General features: G+C 45.1%; 1 protein-coding gene across 1 annotated transcript in view; it reads right to left on the minus strand.

Moving 5' to 3' along the window:
• Positions 1-496: 496 nt before the first annotated feature.
• LHFPL3 (LHFPL tetraspan subfamily member 3) overlaps positions 497-14,800 on the minus strand; it is a 250,633-nt gene continuing 236,329 nt past the window's right edge. The window contains exon 4 of the mRNA XM_065666402.1: positions 497-528. The gene's annotated coding sequence lies outside the window, so the exon portion shown is untranslated. The remainder of the gene's footprint in view (positions 529-14,800) is intronic.

The raw sequence follows: 14,800 nt of genomic DNA on the forward strand, positions 1-14,800 counted from the left end.
TCCCTCTATGTGATGGAAACATTCAGAAAGTTTATTTATAAATGCTAATTTAAGAGAGATGTCCTATCTGCTTCTTGGCTACTGGGATAGGAATAGTCTGGAGTTAACTGCCTCTCTACTGTGAAAGGTTTTAAAGCTTTTTGCTTTCCGTCTGAATAAAAAAATGACATTTACAAACCTCTTCAATGCATATATATTACATATGTTTATCTAGCAACAACTACACCCCTTTTAATTTATTCCCCAAATGTGACTTTTCATGCATGTCTTCTGGATGCTGTATTCAGCAACAGTTTCTAATGAGCTGGTGTGTAATCCATGATTGCATTTCTCTTCTGAAAATCACTTCCACGTCTGGCTGATCTATATTTAGAAGGTGGCGCTCACCCATCAGGCATTTTTGCACTCATCAGCGTTCTTCTCTGTCGGAGGCCCTTTCCCAAGCTTCTTCCCATTTTAATGTTGATGTACAAAAGCTGTTATTCGTTTTGTTTTGTGCTCATTCTAGTGAGGATTGGCTTAGTAGGACTGTGCAAAACAGAGAGAAGAGAGAAGCTGGTTTACTGCCAGCAAACATAAAGACGTTCATGCTGTGCTTGGCTCAGGGCAAGCCTCTGATCAATATTTTAATAGACTTAATTATTTGCATTTCCATTTATCATGAAACGTGGCAAGTTTAATCTTCAGATATGACAAGGGTTTGTAAACTGGAATTCTTAAAAACCCAGTTTTTATCAGCTTATCGACGGGGAGTCAAAATAATGAGATTATTTAATCCAAAGATTGAATAATAGGAAAATAAATATGCAATGTGTATGGGGCAAGAATGACGTTTGCTAGATGAATATCATGAATTGAGTTAAAATCCTGCCATTCCTGTTCTGTATCAGTAACTTCCTTCACTCCCCTGAGCACACAATCCCCATTCATAAACAAAGCAAAATAATTCCTTGTATTGAATTCTGAAGGAGCAGACCGCAATGGGGACAGAGGTATTTTCAACCCAAAATCTCCCTTAAAAACTAATTCCCATCCAGTTTCCATATACTGTAAACAGAGCTGTATATGCAGGAGAGCGGACACGGGCTGCAGTGGCCCTGCAAACAGGGCGATGAAGGCTCCTCCCTCCTCACTGGAGGTTACTGCCCACAAGTTGGCACTGGAGACAGCTCTTCGGAACAGGGTCTAAATGAGAAAGTCTATTTGCAAGTACCCACGTATATGTAAATATAAAATCCAATGCCAGCATTTGGCACTGAACAGAAGGTTCTTCTTGCACCAACAGAGCTCTGCAAGTTCATCATTAGCTAAACTCTCCTGCATCACTCAGACTAAACCGTGAAGTTATCTGGCAGGCAGCCTCCCCATTGCCTTCTGTGAAAGGGTCACTGGCCACAGGCCCTACAAGGCTGGGGGACAGGACAGCCACCTTCATCACAACCGCACTCCCATCATCGTAACACAGCGGCCTCTGCAGGACACAGCTGGAATGCAAAACTCGGAGGAAACCACAACAAAAGAGTTCATTTCATTGTGAAATGACAGTGAACTAAGAGTTCCAGAACTAGAAACTCTTAAAAATGTTACTATAAGAAGACTGAAAGAAATATATCTCTCCCCCATTACATCGTTATATGGAGCAGCCAATTTTTTCCCATTCCCACCAATCCCTCACACACCTTGGCTCTCCTGGTCAGCTTGCCCTGCTGCCAATTCACTCACAGGCACCAGTGTGTATGACACTCCAGAGCAGGATACCCAGCCTGAGAGCTCGGGTTGTGGTACCATGACCTGGTGAGACAGTCAGTGGCTAGCCCTTCACCAGCAGACCCTGATGCCTGCTTCCCCATCATCTTCCAACAAATTGACTTTTATTTCAATAAAAGTTTGTTTTGGAGGAAAATTATAGCCCAAACTACCCAACACATATCCGTAGTTCAGATATATTTTACAAAGAAACTTTTAATTAATGTTGCTGAGACTAGAAAGTAATAAATAAGCTTTTCAAGAGGCATAACTTGAGCTAAGAAGGGCCCTGTGGAAGACAAATGGATCAGCTTTGCTTTTGCCAGAATATGAATATGAAATACAGTACTCACTGTAGCAAAAACATTCCTATGACGCAAGTATGTAATGGGGATGGTAGTTTCCAATTGTAAAAGAAAACTTGCTACTGAAAGTGCCATGAGCTTTCTTTCTCCCTTTAAAACATGTATCAAAAATCAAGGATAAACAATGGATGAGAAATGCACACATTTGTGATAAATAAAATCTATTAAAAATGGTCTGGTTCAGGAATTTTGGTGTATTTTACTAATACAGTTACTACTATAATTAGTATGGTAATTATTAATATAGGTAAGTAGCACTACTAGATAAAAGAAAAGAAAGAAAAGGTGCTTTAGGGTCCAATCTGTTCATTTGCCAAGTGAGATACGGGGTTTTGCGAGCCTCTTAAACCAATCCAGAGCTGGTAAAACTGAAATCCAGGGAAAGCCAAAGTTGCATGATGAGGAGCATATGCCCTGATACTCCTAGGAACAATCTAAATTTAATAGAACTGAATAAACCATTTATTTCAATTATTTTTAATCACAGTTTCATGTACCTGTGTTATTCAAATCCTTAACAGCGCTTATTGGATCTCCAGCAGTGCTCAGTGTCTCAGTTGTAACATACTGAAACCTTTATTAGTTCTTTTGACAAATTTTGTGCCCAAGTGTTATACACATGGAAAGGAAATTTAATAAATGCCAATGGTGCCTAGCTGATAAGGCAGAAATCAGTCATTCACATCCAACACCCCTCAGTCTGCTTCGTATCACATCATAGGCTTTTGACTCCTTGAAGTTTCCTTTCTTAGAGCTACTTACAACCCTTTTCTAGTGCTGTTGCCTAGAAATCAGCTAATGAAAGCAGTCTTCATGGAAGCTGTATTACCCAAACTACCCAGGTGCTCTGCTGTTAAATTCTCTATTTAAAGTCCTGACAGGCTGCCTGTTAGGCTCAAATCCTGACAACACCGTTATTATTCATATTCGACCCGTTCAACTCAAGCAGTCGCTTCTGTTGACTGCAGAGCTAGGGAAGAGTCAGCCTGGAGCGATTTGCACATTTTAGTGATTATGTACAATTTCAGAGAGATGCCAATTATATTTCTTTGTTTTGAAGATGAATCACTGGGAAATGTCCAGGTTGCTCCCTGCCAAGGTATAAAGCATGTACTGAATTTGAGATAGTCCTTACATGCTGTTACTATAAAGCCAGTCAGGTAGATAGTAATCCTAGAGAAAAAGGCAGACCTTCTAGGTCTGAATATATATTTTCTCCAACACTCTTAACACCTTACACCATTAATTGTCACCAGCCATATTTATGTACTTTTCTTTGCCATTTATTTGAGTGGCATTTGGAAAATAGCACCTTTCCAAGAGTTAATCTTTTATTTCTGTCTCCAAACACACACAATTACTGAGCTAAAGAGCAACTGGCATTCATGGTCACACCAACATTGGTGCTATTCCAAAACCACATCAGCTGGCAGAGGCCCATGGGCTAATGAAGAACCAGAGATTTCTTCCCAGCACCACCACAGTATTCCTCTAGCCTAGAGTGCAACATTATCTCTCTTGAGTGCTGTCACTGTGTTTGGTGTACAGGAGGAGATGAAGGAGAGAAACATGACTGCGAAAGGTCTGCAATTGAAAGTAGACATGCTGAGGCACCTTGGATAACACTGCTGCCCAGGCAGTAGGCCAAAAAAATTTGGACATGTTCAGTTTTAATGAGGTGCTTGGAGTTCTTGCCTCTCTGCCTATGATCTGGCTCAGCTCCTTGTAACCACAGGTAGGTGGTTTTGTTGTTTACATCAGGGTTGGTGCAATGCTAAGTGTGTTAAAACTCCACTCGTAGTTACTGCACCCCAAAATTAAAATAGCAACATGCATTCAGGGCCTGGGCGATATCCAGATGTGTGTAATAAAAGGCATGAAAAGCAGACAAATGCCTAACTGCATAGGGCAGCCAGTGTTCGATAGTCACATCTCTTTGAAGATACTCCATTTATAACACATAACAAAACCTGAGTGGCCCAAGAGAATGGTTTTGTTTTCCACGTGATGAGAGAGGAATAACGTGTATTCCTCTTTAAGTTTTTGCCTACCTGCTCTGGGTGCCTCTTCACTCCTGATGCACTGAGCATCCTTTGCCCTGGCCTCACTGGGGGGCTGCTTATGCATTGCTCAGAGGGCCACCCAGATCTGTGCTACCTGTAAGCAGCCAGGCACCAACTTGGGTCCTCTCCAAACTCGTAAGAGCCCTGGTGATCCACGCTGAAACTCTAGCAAATGCTTTGGGGATGCTGTCCACAGATTAACCTGGAAATAGCTGTGTGGCCAGGAGGTGCAGGAGTTACGCTCTCTGGTGCCTGCCCCTGAACTACAGTTTAGACCCAGTGAGGGGGGAACAAGGCTGTTCGATGGAGATGGAAGGAAGAACGGACAGAAATTTCCCAACTGTTTCACTAGCAGCCCTATTTCAGTGTTTCACTGCTCAGCATCTTCTCAACAAAACGGTATAAATGACCTGTCCACACCACAGCTGCCGTAGTGCATTTACTCCTCCTCCTGGCAACCCAGCAGGCAGGATCTGGCATTACAGCTACTGAAGACCACCTGAGAGGGCAGGGGTTAAAGACAGTACACAGCAAACCTTGAGGACTTACTACAACTTTGACAAAACTTTGGTATTGAAACTGTGTGATGGTTTTGTCCGCACGGCACTAGAGGAGAAGCTCATCTCAGCAGAACGGTGCGAGCTGGCTCTTCCGCTGCAGCACTTCCTTGCAATAAAATAGACTTGAATCACACAAAAATTGATGAGTTTTTTAAGCCCTGTGAAGCCAGAGCTGAGTGGAACGGTGGGACTCCGTCCATCTGCGGGGTGGTATTCTGCACACCCTGTCAGCGGCAGCAGCTGAACCCCTGGGCACAGGCTGCAGGAAATGTTCCCAGGGCTGTAGGGAAGGGTTGCAAGAGCATCCAAGAATTTTCTCAATGTCTGTCAGAAGGTGGCCCGGGTTGTTTTGCAGGCACCAGGCTCACATCATGGCAGCAAAAGGGCATTTTTAGCATCTGAGGGGGTGCTTGCAGGGCCATGAGGGCAATGAGAGTCAGAGTTAACCACGGAACAGACAGCATGATGTTTTGTTAGACATGCTTGTCCAAGAAGGAACAGAAAAACACTGAAGGATCCAGCCAGATCAGTCCAGATTGCTGGTAGCCGGGTATGACATACAGCTGGACAGACCTTTGCCATCAGCAGCTCATATACTGTCATTCACAAGAATGCAAGCTTAATGCTGCCAGTGACCACCCTGCTGGCCAAGTCCTGCCCTTCCCTGCCAGGCTCTGGCCAATCCTTGTAGTTTTAAAATGTAAATTTATTTTTACATTTCTTTTTTCCCCTTTTGCTGTTGCTGTACGTGGAGACTGACACAGGACAGGAGGAAATGGCTGTCGGTTCAGAGGCTGTTTGGCTGTAGGCAGTGTGCTATGGGAGAGTAGTGACACGGTAGGGAATCACGCTCTGGGCTTTCGTCTCTTATTTCTCCAGATAGAATGGCTTTTGAAGCTGCTACGACAGTGAGTAAAAGACTTCAGAGAAAATTGTGGTTGTCAAGACAAAGTGATTAAAGAAAAAGAAAGGATTGAGCAATTAAGTCTGACCAGCCTGTGCTGAGTTATCAACAGAGAGACGTATCTGGAAATGAAGTGTGGAGCCCAGGGTGTGTCAGGACAGTCTTTTAGTCTGAAATCCCCATCTGTGGTCTTGACGTCTTCAAGTGCCTGTTCTCTTCCAGATGGAAAGGTTGAGAAAGGTGAGGAGAGTTTTTGGGGGGAGAGAGAAGAAATTGGGTTTAGAATTGTACCTATCTCACGTAATGTCAGCTCTCTGAGAGTCGGGCATTGGTTGTGCAGCTCTGGGTAGTCCTTGAAGAGGTACAGAGCCCTCAGGGGGTGACTCATTTAATCTCAGCACAGTTCCCAGGGTGGATGAGGGCCATTGGCTCCTGTGAGACCATAAACCTGGGTGAGACTGGAGGGCAAAGTCTGAGATGGACTAAGTGAGGTGTGGGGATCCTGGAGTTATAATTATCCTGAACACAGTGATTAACAGCATGCATGGAGACATGAAGAGAGAAACTACTTCCCACGCATAGGAGATAATCTTCAGCCTGAAATATCAAATTATTAGGCAGTTTTGGATTAGTTGTTTGTAACAGGCTGTCAAAGATCTCGTCTGAGCACAGCTTGAGGATGGGTATTTTTAGTGCTGTTGGGGTGTGCAGTTGAGCACCATGACTGCCTTCATGGGGGATGAAATGGCTTTCCAGAAGGGGGGTCTAAGATTTCAACCCCAGCCCTGGAGGGCTCAATAAAACAAGCTAGACAGCTTAAGGGCTGACTGGCCTGGTGTAGGAATGCAAGGAACAGGGCAGCCTGGTGAAAATGGGGGAGCCAAGGTACGTATGGCAATCAGCTTAGCTGCTCTGGTCAGCAAGACCATGCCTGGGGGAGCAGGTGAATTTTGACCGCAGATCCTGAGAACCGGGGTTAGAGCAAATTAAAGAAAGCAGTTTTCTCATTTGCCAATGATCCTGCTTCAACTACAGCTAAATATAACCCAGTGGCAGTGACAGGCTCCAAAATCCTGAACAGGGGCAGGCTTCAAGCTTCCCTGACACCCTCCCTAATCCCTGGCTCAGGTGGCTTTCCTCTGGTTGGAATGCAGCTCCAAGAATACCACATATGTGTTGGTGAGAAAAACAGGCAGAGGGAAGAGAGACCCATCCAAGGATGGAGTAAGTCATAGCTGTCATCCCTATCATCTGCTGGCACCAGTTTGAGCTGATGGAAATAGTGCTCCCCTGGATGATGGCTGTGCTACCCATGCCTTGCTACCAACAGCTTTTGGGTCCCTCAGCTGTACAGCTTGGCGCTACAGTGCTGTGCTTCCTGAGCAGGCACCACCTCCCCTCTGCTGTCATCACACACAGCAGAACAGGGGAGGAGGTTGTGTGTCCGCTCAAGGTGGGTACCGAAACACTGAGATGCAGTGATCAGATCCTGCTGAACAGTGGGCAGTGTTTTCCTGCATCTCAATATTTGCTCTGTGCCTGCCAAGGAAAGGAAGATTTTTATCATAATGAACAAACACAGCAAAAAGCCTCCTATTTTTAATCCTAAAGAGTTTTCTTTTACTGTGGAGCACCACAGAGACGCTCCTTCCTCTGGTGGTCCCTTTCCAGAAGGCTCATCAATTTATCTTTTGTACTTGGTGATGTTTCTGGCACGTTTGGGATGGGAGTCACGTCTCCAGACAGGTTTGCTGGCATGGGAGATCTAGTATGTTGTTGGAAGGACTGGAGAGAGGCTGAAATGCCTTCATCAATAATGTCTTTCACATGAAATAGCTTCCTGCTCCGCAGAGTTGTAGGCTCGAGTCAAGCAAAATCAGTTACTTGTTGTTCATCTATTTTTATTTCCTCCGTGTGGTTTGCTGCAGTCTTTCTTTGCCCAGATGGCCGAATAAATTGCTGTCACTGAACAGGAGTCCCTGAACAGTGGTTCCCAAACTCTTCCTGTTCTTTAACTGTTTAATGAGAAAATATTTTACTTTATTTATATTCTGCACATTTGCTGGAGTTGTTTTTCAGTTGCTCTCCTGGAACCCAGAGGATTCAGAGGTATATTTCTTTGTTTCGTCAGCCTTCAAGCCACGCGATCAGATGCAGCTGCAGAAAGCTCTGCATTGTCTTTATTTAATAGTGTGATGAACTTTGATCTGTACCTGTTTACTGAGAGCCTCTCCGAGGATCCAGCCATGGCACTGGAGGTACCTCAATAAGGTCCTGGGCAGCTTGGCCGGAAAATGTTTGGATTGTCATTGTGTACTCTTAAAGGGTTTTTATCTTGTTAATATCAGTTTATATCTAGCTCCGTTAGCTTTCCATCTTCCAGGAGTTCTCTTGTGCTGGGCAATGTCAGAAGTTGACAGGGGCACACAGTTGGTCTGGGAGAACAAACCTTGTTGACACTGGTACAAAGCTGTACTTGTCCTGTCTCAGCCATCAGGGAGGGCAGAAGGCAGTGCCAGGGCCAGCGTCACCTGCGGGGAGCTGTGAGCAAGCCTGAGCCTGGGAAGAGCCAGTCACCCATTGGAGTGTGCTGTTCAGGCTTCACGTTGGTCTGAGCCTGCATGTCTGCGCAGCAGAGACAGAGTAGGAGTTCAGCCCTGGGAGAAAGCCAAGATATTAAAGCAGACTCTTGAAGGCGCCAGCCAGAATCTCTGCATAAGGAAGCTGCTACGATGGGGCTTATTTTAGTGGTGCGACACAAATGGAGTTCTGCTCTTTTTTTTTTTTTTCCACCAGACTGGATTTCTCAGAATGATTTCCCAATTCATATAATGAGGTTTTCTCCTCCTGGCAGAAAGGAGGAGGGCTGTGACAGTTGTCTGCCCAAACTGGCATGTTATAATGACATTTCTGTGAATGGCATTTCCTGAAATAATTTGCTGATTTTAAATTATACCATAATAATTAGGACATACAAAAGAACTTCAGTTTAAACACCTCAGAAAACACAGTGAAAACCATGAGTGCTGGTGAACCTTACATGCTGCAGAATAATACAAACTTCTAAACTTTCTTTTCATTGTGTGAAATGAATTCCTCTGGTTTTTTGGCCAGTGCCAAAGCTGTGTGAACTGGGAGCACGGCACAAATCCCACCTGCTTCCCTGCTGTGCAAGGGCACATCCAGGGGTTTCCAAAAGTTTTCCAAACTTTCTCTTTGTAGGGCTTTGTGTTGGTTCGAAAAGAGAACGTGATGAGTGGGTAGGGAAGGGAGCGGGGCTCTGCTGGGGATTGCTGTGGAGGGGAAGGGTCCTGTGGCTGGAGTGCTTTGTCCAGAGCACATCTGGAGCAGGGGCTCGCCAAGGCAAGGCTGTGGGTCCTTCACCCAGAGCACGCACTCCTCCTGGAGCGGCTGGCTGCTGTAATGCTGGGTTTCAATCAAAACCTGCTGTGAACATTGATCCCACTTGTGCCTCTGAAAAAGAGCCAGGTGCCAAGTTACTTGTTTATTGGAAACAGAAAGATAATGATCTGAAGAAGCTTTAGTCTGAGGTTTCAAACCTGTGGTTTAATGATCAGCTTACCTGAGCAGAGGAATACTGATTAACTGGCTATATACTCTCTAGGCAAACAGGAAATATCTGGGGCTGTGCCTAAGGCCCACAATAATTTCTAAGGCTATGAGATAACGTGTCAAACTACTGAAAAGATCTCTATGGGGTTAGGTGATATTCAGCTTAAGCAAAGGCTGGATTTGGGAGATGGAAAAGCCAGGGTCTAAGGAGAGGGCAAGGGTTTTGGTTACCACCATCCGTCATGGAAACCTGTTTGATGTGCAGCAAGGAGCACTTTGGATGCTCATGAAGGCATTGTTTCAGTCGTCTTCCCTTTAAAGTTGTTCTGCAGGATTCCTGCAAAACCAATTCTTCAGGCTTTGGACAATATATAAGGATTTATTATTGCTATTAATTTATATTATTCCCTTAAACATTTTTCTGAGTTGCTGCAGGAGTGCTAAGTGCACTCTTGCAAAAGAAAAAGAGGAGATTCCTTCCCTGAAGAGCTCTCAGTACAGAAGGCAGACTGTGATTAACAGTGCAGAGAAAAAAAATCCCTCCACAGAGAAGGGAGGGCTGTGTTAGGGAATTGCCAGCTGAAAAGCATGCGGGAAGGCAGGCTGGTCTGCAGGAGCCCTGAATGACAGGACTGATACAGTGTACTGGTTGGGCTCCTTCTCCTTGGCATCAGAACAGGGAGGTGACGACCTGGCGTGTCCAGCAAGCCCTGCAGTTTAAGGCATGAGCCTTAGCAACTGCTGTGCATACGAAATGGTGATGGCAATGAACAGAGCATCACTCCTAGCATTGCCTTCCTCCCATCTGTGGGAGCTGATCATTGGAAGGAAGCTCTTGGCTCTCGCCTCTTCCCACTTCCTGCAGGGGCCTGGCCGGCAGAGGTGCTCCCCTTATGCCACCCTCTGCGCCCAGCATCGCTTCATCTCCCTAGTGCCACCTCAAAGCTGCTTCCTACTCTCCCCACTGTCGCATTTTTGCATGCTGCTATGGTTCCCACACACTGTCCCTCCTGGTGATGGCTCTGGTATGGGATGTCCCCACAACACACACTAAACAAGTAACTCTTCAGGTAATGAGTCTGTAAGCATCTCACTACATCTCACTACATAGTGTTCTCTGGTCCTGTCCTTGAGGCCTGTCTGTATGAAGGTGTGAATACAGGAGCCTTAACCATATGAACCTCACTTGTAACCTGTGGTGTTTCTTGCCCATCAGTGGTCTGAAGGGCAGCTCTTTCTACAAGGTCTCATTCTCCAGCAGAGCCTTCTGACACTTGGATGTGACATCCGTGTGGTGCTGCATTCCCTTATTCTGTCCTCCAGAAGGATCAAACCTCATACAGCCTAAGATCCGCTCCAGTGCTTAGGAGCCTTGGTGGCTTCTTTCTTCCTTCTTCCCTACACCTGATTCACACACACACACGAATGGACAATTTCCATTAGTTAATGCCACCTATCTAGGTAAGGATGCCATTGTAACAGCAAGAGACAGCAGGGTGGTCTCAAAAAGCAACCGATCTGGTGGAAAACACTAACAGGGAGGGGGAAGAAACCCATCCCACCATCTCAAACCAAGCCCCCATTTCATCAGGATTCCTCAAAGCTCAGTCACTACTTCCTCAGGAACAGCAGTAGTTCTGTGCAACCCATTAGGTAAAGAAGACACTGATATAGATTTGCTCAGAAATGAAGCCCATCTGTTAAAAAGGGGGAAGCTTAGACAAAAGGATAACAAGTCTGGTCTGCACAGTTAACATCCACAGCAGCACTCCCTGAGGAGCTGTGCAATAACCCTTTCACTTTACCTGCAGCCTTGAGTACAGGGTGTAATGTGCTATCCTGCTGGGTAGCTCTAGGAAAGCTCTAAGAAAGGCTTCTACCCTTCCACCCCCTAAACAAGTTATTTCTGTCCATCCTTCCCTCTTATTTTCCTCCATCAAGGTATGGCTAGGCCAGCAGTGGGAGCACCGGGGACCCTGCGTGTACCCTCAGCACTGGGGCTGCCCTGGGACTGGTGCTGCTGGTGTCTGTGCTGGGGCTACCAGGGCTCAGGTGAGAGCCCCTCGCCTCTGACAGACCCCAGCAATATCGACTTTTCAGTGCAGGGATCGCCTGCCTATGGTATCAGGCACCAACTGAGACACCTCGGTGCTTAAACAATAATGATGGATTTCTGCTCTGGAGTGATAGCTTGTGTTGTGCGGCTGGGTTAATGCATGTCAGTTGTCATCGTCCTTGTCAGCTGCTGCTGTCAGTGAGCAGCTGATAAGTAAATCTGTGATGATGCATATCCAAGAGAGAGCAGGGATTAAATATTTCATTGGTTCAGACACTGAAACATCTCCTAATTTGGAGCCCTTTTCTAGCAGTCATATCCTCTCAGATCGCCCCAGCCCCAGGGAAGAGCAAAGGCTGCGTGGGTTTCTGAGACTGCAGGGCAGGGGATTGCTGCTGCAAAGTCCCTGCAGCTGGGGTGAGTCAAGTAAACATGAGCAGAAACTCAAGGAGAGAGAAAAACTTGCTTTTTTTAGTCCTGATGTGCCTGACAAAGCCATTGAGCCTCTGTTGAGCAGACCAGGGAGAGGTGTCCTAGCACACATCTTGGGCTGCCTCTGAGCCATGCTGAGAGGCCAGTGCCATGGACTGAGCATCTGCAGTTGTGCAGTGGCTTGCTCCATGTGGGTAACACAATGGAAAGCATCAGCTGTGGTTGTGGTGAGGCAAATGTGGTTGTTTCATGGTGTTCCCTAAGGGATGGGTCATTGAACCCTGGAGATGAGCTTTCTGGTCATTCCTACAGCCCCTGCAGTACTGTGTGTCCACCCTCTTTCTTCACCAAGGTGTTTCTCAAACCCCATTGCTAGCAAAATCTCAGATTAACAATTGCTTCAAGACAGGAAAAAATGCCATTATTCACATTTCTTGACTTTCCCAGGCTTTCCTGGTATTGCCCATAGGAACTTTATATTGAAGGGATTTTCAGTGCAAAATACCAATGCGTTGAGATGGAAGTTTTCTTGGATGCTTCTTGTTTTTATCGCATCAAAGGAGTTATTCTAGGCGGATGTGGAAAATGAGAGAAAATGCTCTGATAAAAAATGCCTTGGCTACTTTGAAAACTGGCAAATTTAAACCAATGAAAACATCTCCTTTTTTATTCCACACCACAAGAGAGAGAAGACACATCCTGTCAACACTGCTAGTGAGATGAAATCCTTGTTTTCCAGAGAACCTTAATGAGCCACAAACCACTGCAAACCAGAGAGACGCACAAACATGAGCTTCTGAAAAGTCTGATTTCTGCCTTATTTACCTCACATTTCCTGAGCCAGGGGTTTTCTTTGCAATTATGAGGAACAAATACGGTTGTTTTTGAAAAGCTGAGATTCAAGTACAGTGTCTGATTCAGAGCTGGAACTTGCAATAAAACCAGCACGAGCAGTCATGACATTTCTAAAACTGCAGGTAACTGCACAGGCATTTCAGCTTTTCCTCCTTTTTGTATAATCTGATCTCCTTTCTTTGCTGTGCTTTTTATCCGGACAACAGACATGCAGTATCTTCCACATGGGTAGGTTCCTGTATAGGTCTGTGGTAGCTGAGGACTCAGTAGCTGGACCCCAGCAGAAGACATGTATTGAAGCTTTGCAGGTGGATCTTTCTGCTTCCCTATTATGCAAGGTGCCAAAATCAGTATTCATCTGCACATTGCTAAGAGGCAGCATTTCTGCCTTTTTTTCTTCCCTTTTTTCCATGCAGGGAAAGCATAGTTTGTGCTGTCTTATATAAAAATAGCAGATTTTATGAGATGCATTTCCCCCAGGCCTCACAGAATGGAATTTGTTCTGTAATAAGAGACCAATGTGTTTTAATTGCTTGTTGTAGACTATTGCCTGTTAAATTTATCTGAAAGTGACACCAGCAAAGCCCTTCTTTTCTGTTTTGCTTCCTTCTGCTTTAGAGCTGTCAAATAACTTCAACATCTTAGGATCACACATGACAGATGACTCAAATATGTGGCAGGTCATAAAATATTGATTCTTCATGTCACCTGCTAATGAAACACATGCCGCTGTGGGTAAATCTTCTTTAATTGGGATTCCTGACTTCTGATTATTATAACCCCAGTTTAGGTTGCAGTTAAGAATTATGAAGCAATGGGTTTGGTCCCAGGCCATTATAAAGCCAGTAAATAAGGAATCAGTTTTACTTTTCTTAAACTAGTACTTTTTACCTAGACTCCCAGTCATGTTTTCTGTTACAATTTACATCTCTTGGAAAGCTTTTTGGACCTTTCTGGTTTTTTTCTGATTCTAGAACCAACCCAACTCCTAGGATGATAATGAGAAGCACTGCAGGTCTATCTAGGACTTCCCATGGGGATTTTTTTGGTTTTCCTCCAAGACTCGAACATTCTCTTGATAAATATATCATATTTACTAGGTTATTTTTCAGGATTTGGGGATTTCCCTTGTTAAGCTTATAATTTGCGGCATTTTCAGGTAATTTTCAAACAGCAGCAGCTCAAACTAGGCTTTCTTGTCTCATCCTCCATGAAAACTGGGTCCTTTTTGCCAAATGAAGGCAGCATTTTTTTGGCTAGAGCTCAGTGTGTTAGATCTTTTGGCAGCAAGAAGGAGATGCTGCCCTTCTTGAACCCACCTTACAAGCAAAATGCTGGAAAATAATGTTCAAAATTAGATTTGTAATCTCTGTTTAGCAGGGCTTGTGTGTTGTACAAATTTAGGGGACATAAAACCCCATAGTGGCAGCTGCCAGTCCTGACTTGAGACTACACAAGCAGGCTCGTGTCACATCTTCACTTCTAAAACACTTCCCTGTCTGTAACTGAACACTTCCTGCGGGAAGGTTAACATCATCTCTCCTCAAAGGAGCCATTTCTAGTGTAGTGATGATCCAGTAGCAATGTGTGCACGGGAAGAAGGAGTTGTACACAGTATATTAGGGATCAACTGACCACAGGAGTTCATGGGGCCAAAGACAAGGGCCCTACAAGGATGTGCAAGCAGGAAAATTTATCTACCAGGCTACTCTGCAAGGCATCAGCTGCATGGCTGTTTTTTGGCACTACACTGTAAGACACAAGTGGACCTACTGGGTAAAGACAAGAGCATAGCAACAAGAGAGATGAGAAGCCTTGGAAATCTTAATGTAAGAGAAAACATGGGCAATTAAGCTGTTTAGTCTAGAGGAAAGGAGACTTACTGGACATAACACTCTTTAGTATAAAAAAAGCTGCTGCAAAAAGGAAGGGGATAAATCATTCTCTCTGGGGATGTGACAAGTAATGGGCTTATAGTGCAGCCAGGGAAATTTCACTTAGGCATTAGGAAAAGCCTGTCTAGGATAAAGCCTGCTGGCTAGCACAGCAGCTGAGAGAGGAGGAACGGGAGACAGCAACACCGGGGACCCCAACACGCTCCCCCTGCCAAAATGCTCCAGCAGCCAGGCAGGCTGGAGGCACATAAAAACCCCATATTGCACCCGCTGATGTCCAGCAGAGAGAGAGGAAAGGAAGAAGGTGCTGTCTCCGTCCTACACCCTTGCCCCGCAGGAGGTACAACAGCC

This window comes from Lathamus discolor, chromosome 1, assembly GCF_037157495.1.
Source record: "Lathamus discolor isolate bLatDis1 chromosome 1, bLatDis1.hap1, whole genome shotgun sequence".
Taxonomy (NCBI): domain Eukaryota; kingdom Metazoa; phylum Chordata; class Aves; order Psittaciformes; family Psittacidae; genus Lathamus; species Lathamus discolor.